The sequence below is a fragment of the Oryx dammah genome, unplaced genomic scaffold (assembly GCF_014754425.2).
Source record: "Oryx dammah isolate SB20612 unplaced genomic scaffold, SCBI_Odam_1.1 HiC_scaffold_15, whole genome shotgun sequence".
Classification (NCBI taxonomy): Eukaryota; Metazoa; Chordata; class Mammalia; order Artiodactyla; family Bovidae; genus Oryx; species Oryx dammah.
This window is the reverse complement of record NW_024070199.1, coordinates 37797342-37807353: the sequence shown is the minus strand read 5'-3', so window position 1 is coordinate 37807353 and position 10012 is coordinate 37797342. Positions and strand designations below refer to the sequence as shown.

Genomic DNA, 10012 nt, shown 5'->3' with positions numbered 1-10012 from the left:
AAAATTAGTTGCTAACATTAAAATCAGTAGATTGTACATAAATATCCAAACTTCTGATTCGCTTGAAAACATGGCCAACTGGCCTGCTTTCCAGCATGGGTGAAGTGGAAGAAAGGCTGCTCCCAGAGATAAGGCCTGTGTGGCCCAAGGTTCAACATAGCCACCTAGTCCTAGTATCATATCCCCTGCCTCCTGGGCCATGATTTTGTGAGAACTAGACTGCTAGCTCTCAATAAAAAGACTACTTTTGTCTTCATCAGCTTTGACTTTGAAGCTTTTAACCCAGAACCTAGCACACAGTTCTTCCTTGTACAGTTGTTGGATGATATAAAATATCTTGTGGATGCATATGACATTTCTTCCAATACTGAAACCATGCAACTGAAGTACTGCACTGCCCTAAATCTTTGATGCAGCCTGGCATCATAGGTTCCCCTGATGTCTGCCATTAGACCCACTACCTAAAGCCAGCTGTATGTTCCTGAAGTCTTCACTTTGCCATTTGACAACTTATCCTCCTAGCAATCTCCTCTCCAATGAAGACAGCAATGCCTATCTCATGAAGTGGCTAGGAAGATGACATGAAAACATGAATGTCGAGCATGGCCCTTTGTATCCATTTTTATGATGTTTTTAGCAGATTTTTTCTCCAAGTAGGCAAGGTTCTCCATATTCTTATATGTCCATGCAGATCAGTTTGATTTTCCAGCCAAGCTTCAAGGAAGAGATTACAGTTCTTCTCTGTATTCTGTGGAGCTTCAAAGTCCACTTGCCAAGGACACTGATGAAGGTAAAGATTTTATTGAGACCTTTTTAAAATTTTTTTCAGACCTATTACTGACCTAAAGGGCTAAACTAGGGCATGTCAGAGCATATTTAACTAGGGGCTCCCAGTCACCACTACATGCTAAGAACCTGAACTTCCCTGAGTCCTTGGAGCCAGGAAAGAGGCATGAAGTGGCTTGTGCCCCTCGACCTAGTGGCCTTCTCAGATTGCAGAGTCATGTAACTATGGAGACTGTAAGCCACGTCATCTTCCTTTCTGTGATTTTTCTTTCCATCTGATTATTCTTCTACTCATCAGGTTTAGAATGGAATGGAATATTTCCCTGACAGTCTTAAAGTTCAACCCTTACTTATTGATAAGTACCTTGTTATAGGAACTGTGGGACCCAAGGTTCTTGGTGTAGATTTACATAGTTGCACAACTCTGGGGTCCAGTCATGTCATGACCTATTGAAATTGGAAATCTTTGCAATTGTTCAGTGCATAGTCAATGCAGATGTAGGTGTGGTCCTGTGGAATAGCACTTTTCTTCATCTTATTTATGTGTCCTCTTTGTTCCCTCTCTACTTCAGTGTGTATATGTCTATGTCTGCATCTCTGTATCACTATCATTTATCTCTCCATCTCTTTAAAGTCTTTGTGAGTGTATTTCTCTCTGTGGTGTTTTCTTTTAACTTTTCTCTTAGTTTTCTATATTTCCTGAAAATTTCCCCTATCTCCTGGTTTCTTCTTTCAACTCTCTTCTCTTTCAACTTGGAGAAAGATTGGGAGAGCTAATTATACACTGTTTTATATCTGACAAGCAGTGTGACCACAGCCAATTCACAAGCCTCTTGCATTTCAAATTCTTCCCTTGTAAAAGAGGATAGGAATCCCCCTTCTACCTCCTTCCCTGAGCTTCTATGAGAAGGATACAGTGGGACGGCAACAGCAGTGCTAGTGGCTGTCATTGTTGAGACTTCCTATTTATCAGGCATCTTATATCTATCACTTCACTATCCCCAAGATATCCTATTTGGAGTGTTTCAATCACTACATTCCACCATTTTACCGAAGGGGAGACTGAGACCTCACATGGTCATATAGCTTACCCAACATTACAGAACAGAAGCTTTATTCAAACCTATATCTTTGCCATGGAATATGCATAAAATTCTTATAATAAGGTGACTCATAAAAATGATTAGAAAATACACAGTGCCATTACAATGACAGTTATACCTTAACACTGACAGCTAATTGGAGCATCTTCTTTGTTTTCTTTGTCAAATGTTCAGTGAAAGAATACTTCTAAGGAAAGTGAAGATCATGAGAAATACCTGCAGTGAAAAAAAAAAAAAAACATGCTGAACAATTTCCTCAGGGAACATGCTTACAGATTGTCTCAGATTTCTTCTCGTGGCTCAAATATAACTATTCACCCCCTGAGCATCATCATGGATGTGAATTTTGGAATGATGGTGCTCCACAGCGTCCCCTGCTGCTCTAGCCTAGCACTGGGGCTTATCTGGAGATGCCACGTGGGATGTTGGGGCTGGGACGCCTGCAGGAGGCAGAAACACTAGGCAAAAGGGGCCCCACGCAGAGGGGAAGGCACTATCATCCTCAACTCTTGTTTTGGTGACTGGGCCTGCCTGGTGGCAAGCAAACATCCATTTCTGTGTCAAAGATGTGTCATTAGTTTGAGGGAGATTGTTCCTTCTGAACAGAAGGCAATGACGACCCACTACAGTACTCTTGCCTGGAAATACTCCAAAACGGAGCTGCCGTCCACGGGGTCGCTAAGAGTCGGACATGACTGAGCGACTTCACTTTCACTTTTCACTTTCCTGAAATTGGAGAAGGAAATTGCAACCCACTCCAGTGTTCTTGTCTGGCGAATTCCAGGGACAGTGGAGCCTGGTTGGCTGCTGTCTATGGGGTTGCACAGAATCAGACACAACTAAAGCGACTTAGCAGAAGCAGCAGCAGCTTCTTCTGAACTAAGGCAGTCAAATATTTATAGATGAAAGTGAACCATCTCTGATCAGTAGGTAGAACCCACTGCAAAACAATTTTGAATAATCAGGCAGAGTAATTCAGTTTGGACAGATACGAGAACCAAAGCAGTAAAAAGTTAGTGAACCCATATTCCGTGTTAGGCCATCAGAATCTAACACAGTGCTTACTGTTTTTAGATTAGAAAAAGGGCTTATTTTGTCTTCAAGAATGCTCATGCCATCTTGAGAGATAGGCAAAGTGTAAATACATGTCAAATGAAAGGGTCACTTGTGTGGTGTTGATTGGATGTGGTCTGAGTTTAGAGGGAGTGGCTGGGTTTGATCAAGAAGGATCTCCTGGAGAAGGGGGTGCCAAAGCTCGGTTTGAAGAGACTCTAGAATTTCTCAAATGAAGGCACCAGGACTTTCCTGGATGTCCAGTGATCCTGGAGGTCCAGTGATTATGCTTCTGTGCTTCCAATGCAGGAGGTACCACTTCAACACCTGGTCATAGAATCAATATCCTGCATACAGTGTAGCACAGGAAAAAATATCAAAGGCAAGCACCTCTGTGGTCAAAGGCTGTGAGCTTCACAGTGGTTGGAAAGTTGTCTCAAGAGATATATGACACCCAGAGGGAGACATCAGTGTGGGAAGAGAGGGTAGCCAGCTCTGCACTAACCCACTCCCTCTTTCTCACTGTAGATGCTCTATATGGGTAACATCACCACTGGAACACCCCCTCAGGAATTGCAGGTTATCTTTGACAGGCTCATCTGACTTGTGGGTGACCTCCCTCTTTTGCCCCAGTCCAGCCTCTTGTGAGTACAGACCCCATACCCAGACCATCCTTCACTGGCCCTGTCACCCTGTTTCCACCCTTGACACTTGATGACACTCATCTCTTGTGTCTGAAGCTACACAAGTTAGGTTCAGACATTACAAGTCTTCCACCTTCTAGCCTACCCAAAAGACCTTCTGGATCACCTATGGACCTGGGACCATGAAGGGATTTCTTGCTTATGACACCATTCGGGTAATGTGTAAAGAGAAGCTGAGTCAGGACTGGCTATGGAGTAACCCCTGCTTGCAAAACAGATGCAGGACCATCAGGCAGGACTCTTTCTACCCTAACTCCCATAGACATTGCCCATCTTACCCACAGGATCCTGTCCCTGGGGAGGTAGTGCCCGTGGTGACACATGAGCAAATGAGTTAGTTAACCCAGATAGTGTCTTGAGTTGTGAACTTGCAGCTCCTCTGGCCATGAGCAGTTCAAGGTTCATTTCCTGGGAGTGAGAAGAGGGGAAAAAAGCACCCACTTTTATATTCACAGACTGTTCCAGGCACTTTCAGGTAATAATTTGTTTAATCCTGCAACTACCCCACAACAGCAGGTGGTTAGTTCATGAGACATATGAGGACTGAGGTGCAGACAGCAAGGGTTGCTGAGGTCATACATGTGGTAAACGATGGAGCTGGGTTGGCTTTTCAAGACTGAAGTTGCTGTAGGGTGTTTAGGGACAGGATAAAACTGATCTGGGGACCCTGAGGGCAGTCAAGGGCTTCAGATATCCATAGTGGGTAACTGGAGGCCAGAGAATTCAGAGGGCCTGATAAATGTGTTCTCACTCTAGGGTGACTTTGAGAATCTAATAAAATGTATGGCCTGCCTCCTCAAAGTGCTTGAGTAGTTCCCCTCTCTCTCTTTCTCTCTCATACACACTCACACAAATACACAATATCCCCAAAAGTGAATTTCCCAGGCTGTAGTTTCATAGATCCTGCAAGCAAGATTGTGTTTTTGGCTTCTGTCTGCCTGGACAGATGCAGAATCCACAGTACTTTACAGAGAATTCAGTCCATTCCTGTCATTAGGTCATAGTTATTCCAGAGAAGGCTATCTTGCTCTCAACTCATTTTGTCCACAAGGGGGCACCAATGGGTCCTGGCCTGACTCTTGGTTGCCCCACCTGGACAGAAGCCACAAGGCCAATTTGACTCACTCAGGTGGTGTTTTTCAGAAGGGTGTTTTAAAATTCACAGCCTCTCAGAAATTAAACACAAATTTTTCTCCCAGCATGGTCTAACCGTCTGAGGTCCACCAAAGACACAGCCCAACCTCATTTCTTCTCTGAGGATTTAATGGCAATGCACCCCAACCCAGTCCTAGCCCCACTTCTTGTATCTGTAAGTGGGAACACTCTTCTCTCCCACAGATTGGGGACCTTGTAAGTACTGACCAGCTGTTAAGTCTAAGCGTTGTGGAATACGAGTGTGAGGGTGCACCTTTTGATGGTGTCTTGGGTTTGAACTACCCCAACATATCCGTCTTTGGAGCTATCCCCATCTTTGCCAACCTGAAGAATCAAGGTGCCATTGCTGAGCCTGTTTTTGCCTTCTACTTGAGCAAGTAAGTCTGAGATGGACAATTCCTTTCTCCAAATTAGCTACAAGATGCTTTCAGGTGCACGAAAATTATAGAACACTTGATAAAGAAAAATCCTGAGAGATAATCTAACCCAGGATAAATATAGCCCCAGGGCTGTACCTGCCTTCACCCCTGGCTTTTATAAATAACGTTTTATTGGAACACAACCCTGCTGCTGGGCTCAAAACCAGTAACTTGGTCTAGGGGGCTGAGTGAGGAGGAAGACTAATGGAAGGCAACAGGAAACAAGTTGGAGGAAAAAGCAATATGATTTGCTTATCAATTTGATCAGGAAGGAAGGAGAAGGATGGCGGATATGTTTCCTTCCTCATTACCATTCCACTGGGAGCCCAGGGCCAGCTATCCAATTAGCAGGAGCCAGTGAAAAGTGAATGTGTGGATATAAAACAAACATGTGGGACCCCTTGTTCAAGAAATATGAGGCATTTCAAGACAGGGAGAGCAGAGGTGGGGTCCTTTTTGAGTGAGGGGCCTTTTGAGCTGTAGAGGTCACAGGCCAGTGGTGCCAATTCTGGGTGACTTGAACCCACACCCTTAGAACTCCCAGGATTTGATTTTCCTGAAAAATGACAAGCTGGACAAAGAGAAAGCCATTATGCTTCAGCACCGTGCCCTCTGAGTGTGTCTGAGCACTCAGGTCACAGGAAGTAGGGCATCTTTGGAAGATAGAGTGGGTGGAGCCCAGCCAGGTGACTCAGTTTCTAACCTCATCTGTGCCACTCAAAAGCCAGTAACTGACCTCAGTCTGGACCTCAAGTGCTCCTAGACTCGATTTCTGCATCTGTACATGGGGGAACTTATTAGGGCCTTGATGGGTGGACCAGCACAGCTCTCAGTCAGTGCTGTTGTTACTGTCCTCCAAGGATCCCACCCTCTCTTCTCTCTACACATGCAGGGCGAAAGGCAGTGTGGTGATGTTTGTTGGGGTGGATAAATCCTACTACTAGGGAGCACTCAACTGGGTACCATTGATCCAAGCGAGTGACTGGAGTATACACATGGACCAGTAACCTCTCCCTCTGAGAGTCAGCCCAAGTGATGCTCCCACTACTGTACATGGACACAGGCAGACACACACAAATACATTCTCAGACACACAGTCACATAGACATATACATATACACCACCTACAATGACACAGACAGACACACAGACACATAGACAGACCCACAGACACATAGAAACACACAGCAGACAAATATAAACATACACAGAGACACATAAAAACATGCATAGCTAGTCAGAGACACAAAAGCACTCACAGAGACACATACAAGCACACATACAAACAAACACACAAGCAGATAGACATGCAAACAACCAGTGGGTTCATAATCACCAGGCCTTCTGACCAGGGCTCTGACCAGGGTCCTGAAAGGGTCCAGAGAGGTCTGTGCAGCTGGGAGCGGATTGCACCCACTGCCCTGTGAGGCGTGGAGCATGGTTAGAGAACTCTACAGTGTGGTGAACAGAGGATCAGGGAGAATTTCTCCAGCCTGAACAGAGGTATAAGATGACCAACTGTCTGGGGTACCGGGGACCAAGGATGTTCTCAGTACAGATAAATGTCAGTTTTAAAACAGGGAAAGTCCTGAGCAAATGGGGAGAACTGGTCTCCTAAGGGGGCAACTACTGAGCAGTGTAGAGAGATTTACTGAAGTCATAAGACGTAAAAGCAACTAATAAAAAGGACACCCCACGTTCATGGGCACTCATTGGGGCAGGGGCTATAACAGAGAATCAGGAAGGTGGGATCCAGGAGTGACCTGAGGACAAGAGGCACAATTGATAGGATTCTGTGTGATACCCTCAAACAAAACCTGACCCGTCCTTGGAGTTTCTGTGGGCTAGTCATGTATTTCCTGGCCAGGGTCTCAGGGTCTGAGTTGGTTGTAGGAGCAGTGCTGGCAGACACCCTCTCCCAGAGGAGCCCCTCTCTCCCACCACTATGAGAATCTGCTGCCCTCACGAATCTCCATCTTTAATCTGCGATTGACCCATTTATTTGTTCCCCACCAGATACAGCTCTCTGGATGTTTCTCATTCATTATTTTCACAGTCTTCCTTTACTCTGTAAACAGACAAGCCTTGGGCATCCACTGTGTGCCAGGCACTTTACGGAGGCAATGAGAATAAAACTCACCCTCACATCTAAGAAGGCAGAATCACAGGGAATGAGACACACACATAGTGAATTGTGACTTTGGTACATGCTAGACATGAGGAAGTGTCTACAGTCTGTCAAGAAAAGAGACTGATAAATACCAGGGGAAAGACTTCTTTGAAACCATGACAATTAAGCTAGATTCTGGACGATGAGAAGACATTTGCTAGTCAAAGAGGAGGGGGCTCCTCTAGGAAGGAAGACCAGCTTGTGTCAAGGTGCAAAAGAGCCTGGTGTATTCAAGTACTGCCTTCAAGAATGTCAAGGAAGATGCCATGTTTGGAGCAAAGGAAAAGAGGGCAAGAGACAAAGGGCTGTTTAAAAGACAGTCGGGAAGGGGGCAGCTCTGGGGAGACTCAGAGTGACCGTGATGCCTGCTTTGTCACACTGTCTCTCAGTATCTCCATGAAAAGAAAGGCTATTGCTTCTTCTGGCAGCTGTGAGGCCCTTGTGGATACCAGGACATCACTGATCCATGGCCCAAGAAGACTGGTCAATAACCTCCTGAAGCTCATCGGCGCCACACCACGGGGTTCCGAGGTGAAGGGTCATGCCCCGGAGTCACTCCCAGTCTCCACACACAAGAAGCATCTCCAGGGCCAACCTCTCTCCCTCTCTATCTAACAGCACTACGTTTCATGCTTTCTGGTCAATACCCTGTCCTCTATTATCTTCACCATCAGTGGCATCAACTACCCAGTCCCAGCTCAAGCCTACATCCTCAAGGTGAGGGAAGAACCCTGAGGGGTGGTTCTCAAATAAGAACTTGCAGGAACCCTTGGGCTGCTTCTGGGAAGAGGGCACCCTCTGCAGGCCAACACACACTATTGCAGATGCTGCTGAGCCCTGTGCCTGGCCAGAGACTCCCACAAGATGAACCACTTGAAAGTAAAGGGCCATTTGGGACACTGACTATCCTGAAATAAATGTGGAGACACCACACCATGCTGTAATGGTGAGAGTCACAAGGAGAGGAGAACACTTAGGTCCTCAGTCCTCAAAGAGCTTCAGTTCAATCTGAACCCTCAAATGGGTGAACACGGAAAGTCAGCTCTAGAAGTCCTTGAAATAAGTCATGTGGCAAGAATGGCTGGGGACAGTCCCAGTGTGCTGTCCCACCATAGGGATTAACAGTCTTCCTTCCCTTCTCGCAGTTTTCCTGGTTTGGATGATAAATTACATGGTCACCCTAGTTCTTGGATGCATCTTCCCATAGCTCTGGCCGGGTGCCCTCTTTGTGAGTAAGGCTATCTACCCCTCTGTGGGGAGGCTGTATGCTAATGTGAATAAAGTGTGCACAGTGACTGCTCAGCCCCAGCGCAGGGTGGAGGCTGCATGTCAGCTCCCTGTGGGAGTTCAGAGCTGGCTGATGGGCTCAAAGAAGACTTTGAGGAAGGGAGGGAATTTCAGGAATTCTAAAACTGAAAACTCATGGAGCCATATGGAGGGTAGCTTGGTTCTAGGCAAAACTGCACTGGATTCCATGCAAATGGTATCCCAAGATGCTCTGCATTGGGGCACTGGAGACTTACTTGGGGTGATGAGGGCTACGAACTGACCAGTGGGGTTGGGGAACCAGAGTAAGTTACCCAACCAAGCCTGGATTGGCCAAAAAGGGTGAGTGCGGGCCGAAGGAGGCTTCCCAGAGTTTCTAAGTTAAGTCTTCAAGAACGTGTTGTGGGCACTGCTCTATTTAAGATGGATAACCAGCAATGGATTACTGTGTAGATGGAGAACTCTGCTTAATTATATGACAACCTGGATGGGAGGGGTTTTTTGGGACCAGGATACATGGATATATATGGTTGAGTCTGTTTACTGCCCATGTGAAGCTCAGAATATTGTTAATCAGCTATACTCCAATACAAAATAAAGTTTTAAAATAAAGTATGGATTGTGGGGATGCAAGAGGAGAACCAGCATTCTCTGCAGAGAAAACCATGAGCAGGAGTCAGAAGGAAAGATACAGGGAGAGAGGAGAACTATGGAAATACTTATTCTTTTCTAAAAATTTTATTGAAGTGTGGCTAATCTTCAGTGTTATGTTAAGTTCTGTTACACAGCAATGTGACTCAGTATAAGCATACAGAAATATATATTCTTTTTCTTATTCTTTTTCATGTGGTTTATCACTGGATATTTAACATATTTTCTTATGCTCTTCAATAGGACTTTGTTGTTTATCATTCCTCTGTATCCCCAACACCCAGTCCTTTCCTCCCCCACCTTCCTCATGGAAACCTCATGTCTTGGCCTTATTTGGTTGTGGATGAACTCTCATATCCCACGCTAATGAGAAAATCCCTTGATACTTACCAAAAGAGGGAAATAAAGCCAAGAAATGTGCTGGGTCTGGATATTTGTGGGAGTTGCACATAAGGCTCAGGCTGACTGGTGTGTGTCTCTGACTCCCCCAGGATTCTAGAGGCCACTGCTATACCTCCTTTAAAGAAAACACAGTGAGGACATCTAGAGACACCTGGATCCTGGGTGACATCTTCCTGAGGCTGTATTTCTCAGTCTTGTATCAAGGAAATGACAGGATTGGCCTGGCACAGGCAGTGTAAGTGCTTGGAGTGGTTCATGAATCAGTAAGGCTGCTCCAAGCAAACACTAAATCACTTAGGGTAC

At 45.5% G+C, this 10012-nt stretch overlaps 1 pseudogene; it reads left to right on the top strand.

The window, feature by feature from the left end:
• The first annotated feature begins 952 nt into the window (after positions 1 to 952).
• Positions 953 to 9948, top strand: LOC120874518 (annotated as a pseudogene).
• The last annotated feature ends 64 nt before the right edge of the window (positions 9949 to 10012 follow it).